General features: G+C 36.6%; 1 pseudogene; it reads right to left on the minus strand.

Annotated features, from left to right (window-relative positions):
- Nucleotides 1–10,343, minus strand: part of LOC122334774 — a 29,304-nt pseudogene extending 18,961 nt beyond the window's left edge.
- Nucleotides 10,344–14,330: the final 3,987 nt, after the last annotated feature.

Consider the following 14,330-nt stretch of genomic DNA (forward strand, 5'->3'; position numbering starts at 1 on the left):
AACTGGTAAAGAGCTCTGTCACAAAGTCTAGTGAACACACACTGCCACACGCACTAAAAATGGAAATTATTGCATTGGAATAAATATTTCAGTGTATAACTGAATGTTGCTTGGGATTCACAGTTGATTTTAACACAGCCAGTGCAATTTATAAACTTTTAAAATTATTTTGAATTTAATCATTTTCTGTTTTTAGAGATTTATCTTAGACTGACCTTTTCGACATTCAAAGGTTTGGTCAATTTTTAATTCTTTGTAAAAGATTTATACATTTATTCAGCAAGGGTGCATTAAATTGATCAGAAATTACAGCAGGTAACAAAAAAACATTAAAATATTCTATTTAAAAAAAAAAAAATCCTTAAAATAGAACCCTTTGTTGGTTATAGGCTTAGGTAAATACAGATGTAACTACAGAAATAAATTACAGGATGGTAACTTTATATAAATGTACAATAAAAATTATTATGTGTACAATAAGTGTATCAAATACTTATATTAAAGGTATGTTAATATAAAAAGGGTGCACTGCATATATATATATATATATATATAAATAAATATATATATATATATATATATATATATATATATATATATATATATATACATACATACATACATACATACATACATATATATATAAACACATTTTTATTGTAGTAATATTTTATATTATTACTGTTTTATTGTATTTTTGACCAAATAAATGCAGCCAGGATGAGGCTTCTTTCAAAAGCTTACCAATCTCAAACTTTTGAATGGTTATGCAATACTGTTTAGCATTAAATGAAATATTTATAATCATAATTTTGCATAAAAATGCTCTCTAAAATGCTGCAGCTCCCAGGTTTCATAACAGATCAAGCTGCCTCAACTCATTCCAAGCAGGTGTATGATTTAAACTCACTGTGGGTAACAACAGCAATTCACTAAATTTTATTTGAACTAGGCTGTCTTTTTATAGAGCAAAGCTCTTCCGATTTTTACAGCAGCGTTATGAGAGGAGTCCTTGTGTAAAGTTAATATTAGATATTTTTATTGGTTGAAACCCTTCCACGGTATCAGATTTCTGTTAACACTGTGGTGTGTAATGGGATACTGTTGTCTTTCATCCTTTATCATACCAGGCAAGATGTAACACAAACAAACAAACAAACCTTGTTAGAGGCTTGCCAAGTGAACATGTTTAAACAGATGGGGCTTCAGCGAGCTAATAACAAGCGTTAATCAGTCTAATATGGCGTAGTCATAGAAACGTGACGGCATTGTTGGCTCACAGTGAACGTCCAGGCTGTAGTGACGAACTCGCTTCTGCCCCACGAGTGCCGGGTGAGACGCCTCACAGCTCAGCGCCGCTCCGTTATCTTTCCTCTCCACAGGGATACGGATAGTGTTGGAAACACTCACGGTCTTGCCGTTCTCCTGCTGAGAGATCACACCTGAACCAAAAAGAGAGGAACAGAAGTCAGTCGCCTCGCGCTTTGGAACAGTGTGTGTTTTCACATTTCAGCTAGGCACTATCTGCATACCTTTCAGACGAAGGATTGCACATTTGCCCCCCCGATTACATTTCAAACTGTATGAATCTGACACGCTGAGCAACACACATCGATTTCGCAAACCAGGCTCTATTATCCTTCGGAGACTATTAAGTTTTAATTTGATGATGAAAAACGAAACGACAAGGGGCGAGTGAAGGGCAGTAATGGGGTGATGAAACAGACAGAGGGAAGTGCAGGTCGATAGAGCGTGGAGGTCGAACGGAGTTTACAGATTTATGAAGATTACTGCAATTATGGGTTTCAACTTGTAAAACTCTTCTTCGGCCTTTGTCAAACTTAACAGAAAGCGCCAATCACTTGACCGCTATGACTACATATAAAAACAACCGAGACGGCAGCGCTTAAAACAAATCGATACGTGTTTCTCTTTGATATGTAATTTTATACTCACTTTGTGCTTTGTTTTGAAAGAGCATAAAATGTGAAAAGCAATTGAGTATTCTGCTGTGACTGACAACAAAGCTATGAACGGATCCTATTTGGTGTTATGAGCATTGCCATAGAAACAAATCATTTCTGAGTCATAACCAGCTCTTGGACCGCTCCGACGTTTTCTTTAAGACGCAAACAGCCTCGGAGAAGCTTCTAACACAACAATGTACAATAAGACTCGTTGGTAACCGTTTATTTCAAAGACCAGTTCTCACTATTATACTATATACTATATTGTACTGTACAATCACGATACTCGTGAACTAGCAGCTTATTAACATGCATATTACTAGAACACTGGCTATTTATTAGTAATGTATTAATGCATGCTTGTGCATGACCGCACTCTAGATCACTTAACCCAAGCCGATACCTGAACTATTAATGAGCAGCAAATTCACAGCGTACTGAGAGAAGACTCTTGTTTAATAGTGAATATGTGTTCTCTTATTTAAATTGATACTGACTCATTTATTAACCGTAGTTAATATATTAGGTATCATGAACTGAAAATAAACATAGGGATAACATGATTCTGAGGATTTCAAGTTCCATCATAACAAAGTCAAAGGGGTTAAATGCCTAAATTAAGGTCTGTAATGTGAGCTCAAGATATTTTCACATTTTATTCTACAGCATAAAGTACGCCAGTTATAGGCACTTCTGGTTTTTAACAGCTTTTACTTTTCTTGAACAAGGCAGGTGCTAACAGGTAGCAAAATTTACGGCCATTTAAAGCCGTTTATAGCCTACATTTTTGGGGCGACTGTATTTAGGCTTTAAAATTCAGAAAAGTTGTTGTGATGATAGATGATCAGTTATTAACTTTATGAAACATGTATGAATCATAAACTTTGTTGGTCACAGAGTTTATTTTCTCGCAGTAATCCAAAAGCCAATTCAAAAAATCCTATTGGGTTTTTGTCAGGGAAACCAGGGTGATGCATAGCCACTGCAGCAGGCTGTACTTTCACTGCATGCATCTGGGTTAATATTCATTTATAAGAGTGTTTAGCAACAATTAATTGTGAATAATTACAAGTCTTTGTGTACATAATATATGTGTGCATTCTGTGCATATTTATTCTGCATATATAAGTACACACATACAGTTTATATTCAAGAAAATTATTTTATGTTTATATTTTAAATATATTTAGATATAAATTATATGAATATGAATATATACATGTAAAAACATATATTTTCAAAATATATACTATATGTATGTGTTTATATACATAATAAATATTCCCAGAACACATGCAATTATAACATGAACAAAACATTTATTTTGAACGTGATTAATCAAAATTAATTGTTGCCTAGCACTAATTTCTGAACATAGAATTGTTTATTGTCAGATCATGTTTGATCATCATTCATTAAATAATGTTAACAGCAACCAATCACTCTAGGTTCAAGAGGGTGAGCAATTAATAGGAAAAATTATGTGAAGAACAAAAAAAAAGTCCAAAGTTTGGGGTCAGTACATTTTTAAACGTAATAGTATTACGTGATTTATGTATTTTTGATTAAGTAAACTAAAAATATATATTTTTAAGTAAACCTATACAAATAAATGTAAAAAAACAGTATTGTCAGTCATTCATTAATTAAAGGGGTCACCGCTTATTTTAAGGTCCAATTCTTGCAATTAACAAAACCATTAACTATGATTTTTGCCTCAAAGTCCTAATTTGCTGCTTATTAATACATTTAGGTCCTGGGTAGGATGAGTAATCTAGAATGTCTGCTTTATGAATACTAATAAACAATATGTTAATAATAGCCGTGCTATTGGTCCCAATCCCAAGTGGATCCAATCTCAAAGGTACCATCTCACAATACAATGACATGAGCAACACTGGTGTTACAGCACAGGCCAGTTTTAATGTTTGTGTCACCCACTTGTCTGTGTTAGTGTCGTTCCAGACCAGAATATGCGAGCAGCATTTTGAAGTTGTGCCATTTGTCTAGACTGGCTGTCAGCCTGCGTGTTACTTGGTGAATTAACAGAAACGCACATTGCTTGACATAAACGCGTTTATATAAGGATATCGCTTAAATATCCTTGATCAAGCAGGCATTTAAAATTATTTCCACGGTTAAACAGCGGCAGACTCAGAAGTCTAAATTCAAACTGAGCCCGTCGTACTGAATCTGTCGCAGACAGACACTTGCGCCACGACTTTGCAGAGCGCCATCATTGATAGAGTGCTGCTTTCCACAATCTCACTCTGCACTTTCCTGCTCTCTTTTTCCTGTTTCTGTGTCTTTGTCATTTTTTTCTGTGTTTTTTCCGTTCTCGAGCCCAAAAAGTAAAGCTGAAACAAAAGATAGAGAAAATATGATGGCAGTGAGAAAAAGAACGGAGAGAAAGGTAGAGGTAGAGTTGACAGAAAAGGAATAAAAGGCACAGATTGGGGCCGCACCTGATCCAGTTCTGTGCGTGTGCGCGTGTGTGTGTGTGTGTGTGTGTGTAGGAGTGTATGTGACAAAAAAGCTTTTCTGCACACACATCCGAAGGGACCCAGATGGACAGATGCATTTGAAATTGGATAGAGTGACATAAAGCAATAGAGGGGAAAATGTGCCAATGAGCAAACACATGGGGAGAGGAGCAAGCGCATCTTCCTGGCTGTCAGAGAGATTAGTCGAAATGCATGACATTTACCACGAAGACAGAGAGCCTGACAAAGAGACAAAGCAAATATGCAATCATGTGAAGGATTTTTATGAAAAGCTGATTATTGGGCTTATGTGTCTTTCACAGTATATAAAAGTGGCCGCATTGAATGTAAATAATACAATAATTGCGACATTTCAATTAAACTCGCTCATGATTTCTCTGCGATCTCGGACCCAGCGCAGGGTGGCCGGAGGTTTGCTCCGCGGGGAGACACATGTGAGTTCCACCTCTCCACCCTCCACCGCCTCCGTCTTCACCTCCACTGTAGGCACCTCTGGAGGCACCACCACCGAGAGCGTCGCCACCTGGTGGTGTGTGTCATCGGTGTAGAGCTGGCAGAAGTAGCCACCCTCGTCAGATACACTTACGTTAGTCAACGTGATCCGCACCAGGCGCGGTGTGAAAAGAACCATCTGAAAACGGTCGTCTTTCAGTGCTGGAAGAGAGAGCAGGGATAAGTAAGGATAAAGGAACCTCAGGATACACAAGTCAAAATTAAATTAAAATTGAGCCTATTTGCTTTCTAAATACATCCTTGTAGCCTTATTTTGAGCAATTTCAGTGGAGCATGTTATTGCAAAGAAGAAAATGTGTCTTTTTAATTTTTAATCAAAAATGGAATGACTTTCTCCTTCTCTGAAATGACTTCCCTTTTCCGTTGATCTCCAAATAGGCATTTAGGCATTGTTTTAGCAATCCTATTTCGAAGTTTTGCTTCATTCTGGTTGATATCGCGCTTCGCACAATGATTAAAATCAAGTCAAGCCCATTACGTAAGTAAAATGGGTTCTGGTTGGCAATTCACACTAACTTAAAGTAACAAAATGGCTTTGTGAAGAGAAAATAGAGCTACTAACTTAATTACACTTGCATTCAAACATTTTTTTTTAAGAAATACATACTGTTGTTTCAGTGAGGATGCATTAAACTGATTGACAGTAACAGTAAAGACATGATGTGTTTATATTAGAATGAATTTCTAATGAATGTTGAATGTTGAAAATCTGCTTTGTCATCACAGGAATAAATTACATTTTAAAATATAAGAAAAATTATATTTTAACTTTAATATTATTATTAATTTACTGTATTTTTTATTCAATAAATGCAGCCTCGGTGAGTATATTTCTTTAATAAATTATTTTGATGGATTCAAGTTCATCCATGCCTTAATACCACTGTTTATTATTCAACTGAATTCAATTTAAGTTTATCTGTATAGTGATTTTTACAATACAAATCGCTACAATACAAAATTCTTGTGGTTTTCAATTGTTTAGCTGTCAGGAAGAAAAAGTTTTGTAGATCCTGATTGTAAGCTCTTTTAAAAACCACTTTGTCTTTCGATTTTTGTAAGTAACTTGATAGTAAAATAAAACAGTATTACCTTTAAGTATCAGCTTGTAGAGTTGCTAGCTACAATCGAAAGGAAGCTTGTAGCTTAACTACTTTTAATTAGCAGTACTTTGTTATTTGCAAGTCATAGTTTCAAATTAACTCATCCAAACAAGAAAAAACACACAATAAAGATCAAAAGAATAGAGCAACATAAAAGGAGAAGATGAAAAGGAGAAGAAAACAACAGACGAGGGTTTTTAACTCAGCATCTCTCACAGAACAGCTGACACAGAGCAACACATAAATACTGAGGGGAAGCAGAAAACAGAAGCTCCGAGAACTGGAGTTGAAAACGCTTGTCGCTTTTGAAACCAAGGTGAGAGAAAAATCAATTGTCAGAAAATAATAATAATAACAAATAATGATGCTTGTTACAAAGGCTGGATGAGCTTTTTTGGGATAAGATTCAGACAAGCCCATATTATATTGACCAGCACTAAACACTCCCTTTCTCCCTACTTCCTTTTAAAGCTCTTTGTCTGTGGCCGGCTGGGCTCTGGAGATGCGACCCTCTGCCATCAGCACACTCGGATAGCAGCAAGCTGTGCTCGATCCATAAGATGATTACTACTCTGAATGAACCCAGACATTTTTCAACACCTGGCTGCGTCTATCTGTGCGTCACGTTGGAAACTAAATGAGTATGCAAGAGAATGAAACAAATGAATGTTCGAAAAAATAAATGTGTGAGTGAATGAATCAGGTATTCAAGTGTTACAATAAGGGAATAATAGTGACACACTGAGTAAAAATGAAACAGTGAATGGCATGCTTGTAGTCATACATTGGAGCAAGTCGGTGAATGAATAAATTAATGACTAAATGCATTAGTCTGTGAGAGATCAATCAATCAATGAATCAGTATTACATTAGGTTAGTGATAGTGATGCAAGTGAATCACTATACGACTCAAAGCGAGTGTGCAGCGGAGTAAATGATTCAGTGTGTTGCACTGAGCAAATGAGTGACACATTGAGCACGTCAATCGCTAAAATTAACAGTCAGCGACAAACAACTGAATGAAAGATTCAGTTACATGTTGAAAAAGTGCAAGAGTGATACTTTCAGTGAATTAAAGTATATTCATAATGAATAAACAAGCAATAAACTGAATAAATGAGCTCTTTTTCATGACGTGTATCTTCTCACTCGATCCGTGTTTCACACGACAAGAGTAAAAGAGCTTCACTAAAGGAGATAAATGCTTTCGCTCATGCTAAATGGCAGGGAAATGTCAACGCATTGTCCAGGCCGGTGTCACCTTTAGTCACGCCTCATTTACATACCTCACGGATCCAGCCAATCTGAAGGAATCTCATGGAAAGGGCTTATGCTGATAGGCTATTGTATAGTATGACCGCTGAGGGATATTTACGCCCTGCTGCCTGCTAAAAGACTGTTATCGGATTCATTAGTTAGGAAGCAGAGGTTTTCATTTGCGTTTCTCTGTACATTTAGACCAGGGCACTCAAGCAGTAAGGGCAGCCTGGAGCTGTCAGGAGAATCCACTGATATTAAAAACCTAAAGATTGTTAGCAAAAAGTGTGTCTGAAAATAGTGGTGTGAATGGCTCAGAAGAGGTGATTTAGCTCCTACAAAATGGCCCAATTATGTGCACTTATAAAAGCAGAGATCACGGTTACTAATTCAGCTTTTTAGCTTTTGTGGTCCTTTCTGTTTCTACCAATTTCATTCTTTTTCTCCATTCACTTTTTTTTTCACCGAATTACGTATGCTTTTCTGAGTCCTTTGCTGAGGCAAGGGTTACAAAGGCAAGGATGAAAACACATTGCATATCATGTAAAACGAGGGTGACAGAGAGTCATCACTTAAAGGGATTTCAAATTTGAGCGATAGTGACGGCTGAGATGGAAAAAAACAAAGGTTATTACATAAAAGGATCTTTAAAAGAAATTGAAATAAGGTGTAATCAGTTAAAAAGGATTTCAGAAAGAATGACGGCGCCAGTATAAATATATTCCAAAGATGATAAAAGCTAACCAGCATGAAAAGAGACTGCTCCAATGCTAGCATGGACTCCAAGGTTGTGTTTAACATATTTACCACTTACCAGCGCTACAAGAGAACCATTAATGGATATGGAATATGTCTGATGAAGCCAGCACTGGAGAGGGAGTGCTCAATAAATTCATTCTAGTACATTTGCTAAAAACCGCAGCAGCTGGAATGTAATAATAATGGGAAAGAACTTTAATTAGATCATTGTCAAACTTTATATGATGCTTAGCAGACACTAAACTTAGAAAAAAGGCTGTCACTGGGACGGTAGCCTTTCGAAAGGTGCTAAAATGCACACTTCTGGAGTAAACAAGCTACCAGGGGATGTCTGCCCAGCGAAAGCTTTTGAAACCTTTTTCTGAGATAACGTTTTTGTTAATTATGATATGAGGTTTAAAGAGTATTATAGTATTGTATTTTACTATAGATAGATAGAATAAACAAATTTAATTTATATGATCAATGATACACGATAACATAATAATGTAATTCTAACTGTAACATATTAGCCAAATTTGAAATTGTGAAAAGAAATTATTTACAGAATTTGTGTATAATCTAGACAGTGGAAAACAGTGAAAAACCTGTAAACGTGACAATTTGTTGAATTTATTCATTGCTGAATTGATTGGTTTGCATAGAAATGTCCTTATTTGTAAATGACCTTTTATGCTGTAAAATTTACAGTTTGTTTTGAAAATGTATTTACAGTTTTACATAGTTTTTTTAAAACATTTTCCTGTAAAACGCAGCTTGCAAAATAACTTTTAAAAACAATTTTTTAGAATGTATATTTTAATAATGCAATAGCATTTTATGCTAAGTTCAGCGTAACAAAAAAATATAAGAAGCATAACAATACCATTGCAAGTAGTCAAAACTATATATTTATATATATTTATAAGACATACAAAGTTACAATTCAGAGAATTAAGTGTCTTTTGTATTAAACTGCCATAATTATCGCAATTATGAGAAATAAAGGTGTAATTTTGAAACAAAGTTGCAATAAAATCTTAATCTCCAGATGTAACTTTTTTTGTACGCGTTTTGTTAAAATAAAGGAAAACATCCCACTAATTGGTCCTGTGCATCCTAGCATAATCTTTAAGTCTCCCAGCTAATCCAAAGTAATGTGAGCAAGAATATTAAAATAATTATGCCAAAACAACTTTGTTCCAACATGTTTTTTCACGGGTTTAAAAAGATTTGCTAACGACTGCCAGCGAAGCGGCAGCTTCGCTCACCTCGCGTTCCATTGAAGAACAGCGTTTGTCTGCGCGGGTTCTGGATGACCACGATGGAGCCGTCGTAGTTCTGCAGACGACAGGAGATCTGTGCCGTCCCCTCCTTCCAGCACGGTCACGTTCTCAGCCTGCACGGCCTGCCCTGCGCTGAAAGACAGAGGAGAACAGAGTTAACGCAAAACTCTCATTTGCCTAAATGAATCATTTATTTAAAAAAAAAGATTTTTGATGGACAGAAGGAGACAAGATGGCACACGGAGCAAGTTTAAAGACAGAAATACCTCAGTGACCAATTAACACCTCGCTCACGTAACTACCTTTGTGCTTAGAAGTGTGAACTATGCAGAAGAGGAGACACAGCAGTGAAAAAAAAGGAAAATAATGAGAGACTGACAGATAGACAGATATAGCGAGAGGGAGAAAAAGAAAGAAAGGGTCCTAATTAAGTGCTGGTAAGACCAATAGCATCGTTATCTTTATCCATTACTGTGGGCTGACACACTTCTCTTCCATCTGCTCGCTCTGACATCCACCTCGTGAAAGCGCCGGTAATGACGGCTCTTTTTTCGCGGGAATAAACTCGGATCAGTCATACGCGGGGAACACAGAACATCTAATGGCACTTTGACTGCTAAATCTAGTTGAACGTAACATCTACCGCATGTTCCCGGCTGACGCTCACGTGTTGTTGATGTTTATTTTATCAGGACATAGAGGAGCTGAACGTGAGGTCATCACCGCTGGCCCGCGCAGGCATGCTGCTGGAACCCTGCGCACATCATTAGCCGTGTTCCTCGCGGAGAGCCTGTCTCTGCTGGACTGTAATGATTCGCAAGCCTGACACCAAGGCACTGCGTTCTTCAGCAGAACATACCCGATCTGATGACATCACAACAGATCGCTGGGGTAAAACTGTCACATCCGCTGATTCGCTGAGACCTGTCTCCCCTCATCGCCGCACTCAGCTAGCTGGGACAAGACGTCTGACATGCTCAGACTGACATGCTGCATGACAGAAAGTCTGTATATAGCTTGAGCTCGGAAAAGTTGATAGGAGTACTGTAGGTGTCTTACTTTATATAATAAACGAAGGTGAAGTGTGTTTCATCTATATGGGCACTTGAGGTCCGAGGGCTGATTTTTGTAATAACTAACTCTTCTTTCTTTTCTTTTTCACACTTCTTGTTATATAAAAATCACATTAAAACTTCCTTGAAAACTTCCTCAGAAATGTAAAATTTATTTCTGCATTTATTTTATTTAGCTACTTTTCAGAAGTCTTTTATGTATAATATAGACGTTTATTATTTTATAAACCTGAAAATGCATCCAAAATGATTTACCTTTTATTCTAATATAATTACCATACTACCATAACTCAAAAAAGTGAAATGGTCATTTCAATATTATTGTGAGAATATATATATTTTTTCAATTACAACAGTTTGCCACTAGTAAAGTAAGCTCACTTGTTTACCACTTTTTTATGTAAAGGTCATATTAAAACTGTCTTGAAAACTTTTCCCATGAATTCATGATTTATTTTTGCATTCATTTCACTTTTTACTTTCATGAGATTTTATTTAGTGATTGTCAATCTTTTTATTTTATATTATGAATAATGTTCAAATAAGTAAAATAAATTGTGCTGTCAAACGATTAATCGCATCAAAAATAAAAAGTTTCTGTTTACATAATATATGTATGTACTGTTTTTATTTATTTTGTGTATATATATATATATATATATATATATATATATATATATATATAAACACACATAGTTTATATTTTGAAAATATTTACATGTACATAAATTTATATATTTATATTATATCTAAATTTTTTTAAATAAATATACATATGTATGTGTACTTATGTATATAAAAATAAAATATACACAATACACACACATATATAATGTAACCCAAAGCTTTTGTTATTGAGGTGATTATTCGCTCAAAAGCACTAATTATTGCTTTATCATAAGCTCCAAACTAGAATGTGAAAGTCTATCATTTAAATATTAATTTAACTTATTTAAACATTATTCATAATATGATATAAAAAGTGACTGTAAATTATTTATTTTTATTATTTATTATGAAAAATATCAATTTATACTCAAATTACAACTGGCCTCAGTGTCATTTACAAAAAGTAATAATTATTACTTGTTTATCAAGGAGAAAACTAAATATACATATACATATATACATAATACATGTACAACAGTGTGTAAGAAACAACAACGCAGCATTGCTAGGGTACAACAAACAATAAAATGCCAGTGAAACTTTTTCCTTTCAAAGGTAAAAGTTGAAGTGAAGATGTCCTCCAAACATTTCATCAGGACATCTTGGTTATATACAAGAGGCTAAAACATCTCTTAGAGGAACAATTAGATTATTATGGAGTTTTTTTTTTTGCTGAAAAATACAAAAGAGAAGTTCAGGAGGGAAAAGCAAAAGTCTATAAAGGCGCTAGTCGGCATCCTCTCGTCACCCGATGGCCCGGTCTGCTATTTCATTTAAATTTAATCCTGTCAGGCTCTATCCATCTCAGAGTACCTTTGTCTTAAATTCAGCGTGAGGAGAGCGGGTGGCACAAAACATTGACAGGTGAGGTATTGAGCTGAAATCAAGAGGCGTAGAACAGAGAAGAAAATGAGAGACAGTGACTGAGGACGCTCCTGAAATTTTGCTCAATTGCCATTGTAATTGTAGCCATTATTATTTCTGTCCTCCGTGATCAATATTGTGATTCATATTTGTGGACAATCGTGGCACCGCCATTGCTATCCCAATTATTATTCTAATGACTGTTATTACTCAGGAAGCACTCGGCGTCCGTGAGACTTGGCCGCCATTGTTTTAATGGCTCCTAATTGTTCCAACAGCACTATACATCAAGAGAAGGTCTGTGAATGCATGGAGGCAATTAAAAACCTAATTCAAACCTAACAGAACTCAAACAAGTGTGGCCAAATTCCCAACAAAAGTAGCTAAATGTGTTTGATTGAGAAGTCAAACAAAACACGGCTAATTGAGCATCCGGTTAAATGTACTTCTGCTGCACGCCAGCTGTCTCTCTTCATGTAAATGACCGGAAATGAAGTGGGACGCGAACGGGAAAACAAATGGCACGTGGAGGGAGGGCGTGCGCGTGACGCCAATACGGTATTCGGAAAACTCGCCAACTCGCTGACAGGGGGGTGGAAAGAAAGACACCAAGCGAGATGTAGAGAGGAGGCATCGGGCAGAAGAAAGACAGCTGTGGGTTTTGGACACGCGCGCAGCTGCCAGGAAAATAGCGAGGGGTCGGTCGGGTCCGCTACAACTTGCGTGGGGAGTTGTTTACAGGTGGTATCTGCATCGTGGGCACGGGAGTTTATGAGAATCGACGGTGAGGGCGAAAAAACAAGAAGAAACCGCAGATGGGTTCATCTTGACCCTATTACAATCAAAACCATAATAAAATACACAACATGCTTCACAATTGGATTAGGTGTGAAAGTGAAGAGATCGATAACAGGCCGGCATACTGATGCTGTGGAGAGGCAAATAAAATAAAGTAGGCTGGTGGGGTGGAGGTGGGAGGAGGTGGTGGTGGTGGGTGGTGGGATGGAGGAGAATTTCATACTTTGACCAGATGAGGGCGATGTATCAATACACACAAAGTGTCTATCTTTATCCTGAAGATAGATGGGTAGAATGATCCAATAAATAAACAATGAGATACTGAATAAATAATGAGTTTAAATGTAAATATAATATAAATATGAAATATAAATAACTGTTATATAAATAATAGAGTTTATATAAATAGAGTAACGTAAGAAAATAAATCTTATAAGTCATATCAGTTTAACTGTAGAATAAGATGGGGAAGTTGCATGCTTTGATCATTTGTTCAGATTCCATCTGATAAGTTTTAATGGTTTTCAAGCGAAAAGTTCACTTCCAAAACCTGATGACTTATAATTTCTTCATCAGACACACACACACACACACACACACACACAGAAAGATAATCTAAAGAATGTCTGGGCTGTTTTTGTCCATTCAGTTTAAATGGTATCCAAAACTACAGCTTTGAACCCTCAGTTTATTCAAACAATGACAATACCCTCAGTTTTTGGGTGAACGGCTCTTGCTGTAGGTAAGGCAGGGCATTTCCCCATCTTCCCTACAGCTTTAAAGCAGCCAGAATTATGGAGGTGAGTTCAATTTTTAGTGACTTGCAGAAGGCCAGGATACAGAGCAGGCGTAAGGAGCAAAATCACCTGCTTGGAGATTAACTAGGCTGGAATTTACAGCGCACAGTGAAACCAGTATCAGACGCCCTCACACACAGAACGTAGTCATACACACACACACACACACACACATTTATGACTCCCATATGAATGAGCAGACAACCAGGCAGAGAGACATCCTGGCAGATCCAAGGTCAAAGCTTAACAATACTAGCGCTGTTGAAACATTATGACGCGCGTGATTCTTCCCTTTAATCCACCAATTCAGACTTTCCGTCGCTTCAGTGAGCACCTGATATCTTCTTGAACTCATGAGTCACTCATCACTTTTTCTTTTTTTGTTTTATTTTTCCAGCCAACCTGAAGCTCTCCAGACGTCACCTAACCTGAGATGTCTCAGGTGGCAATCAGTGAGCAAGCAGCTTCGCTGAAAAGCTGGATTCGACTGAGATTTCTGCTGCTATCTTTGTATCTTTTCTTTCACTCTGTGGTCTAGTAATTAAAATCGATCTCTCCCAAGAATCTTCAGCTTTCACAATCATATCGTGGTTAAGAGAAACATTCCCACCATAAATAAAAACATAATCCCTTGCAGATCCTCTCTCTTTCTTTTTTTTTATCTCAATCTGTCACTCTCTTTATTCCCTGGTCTTTCCCAGTTCCACTCACACCTTGTCTTTTTCTTCAATCCGCAAGGAAGATTATCCTCTGCCCTTCTT

The sequence above is a fragment of the Puntigrus tetrazona genome, unplaced genomic scaffold (assembly GCF_018831695.1).
Source record: "Puntigrus tetrazona isolate hp1 unplaced genomic scaffold, ASM1883169v1 S000000643, whole genome shotgun sequence".
NCBI lineage: Eukaryota > Metazoa > Chordata > Actinopteri > Cypriniformes > Cyprinidae > Puntigrus > Puntigrus tetrazona.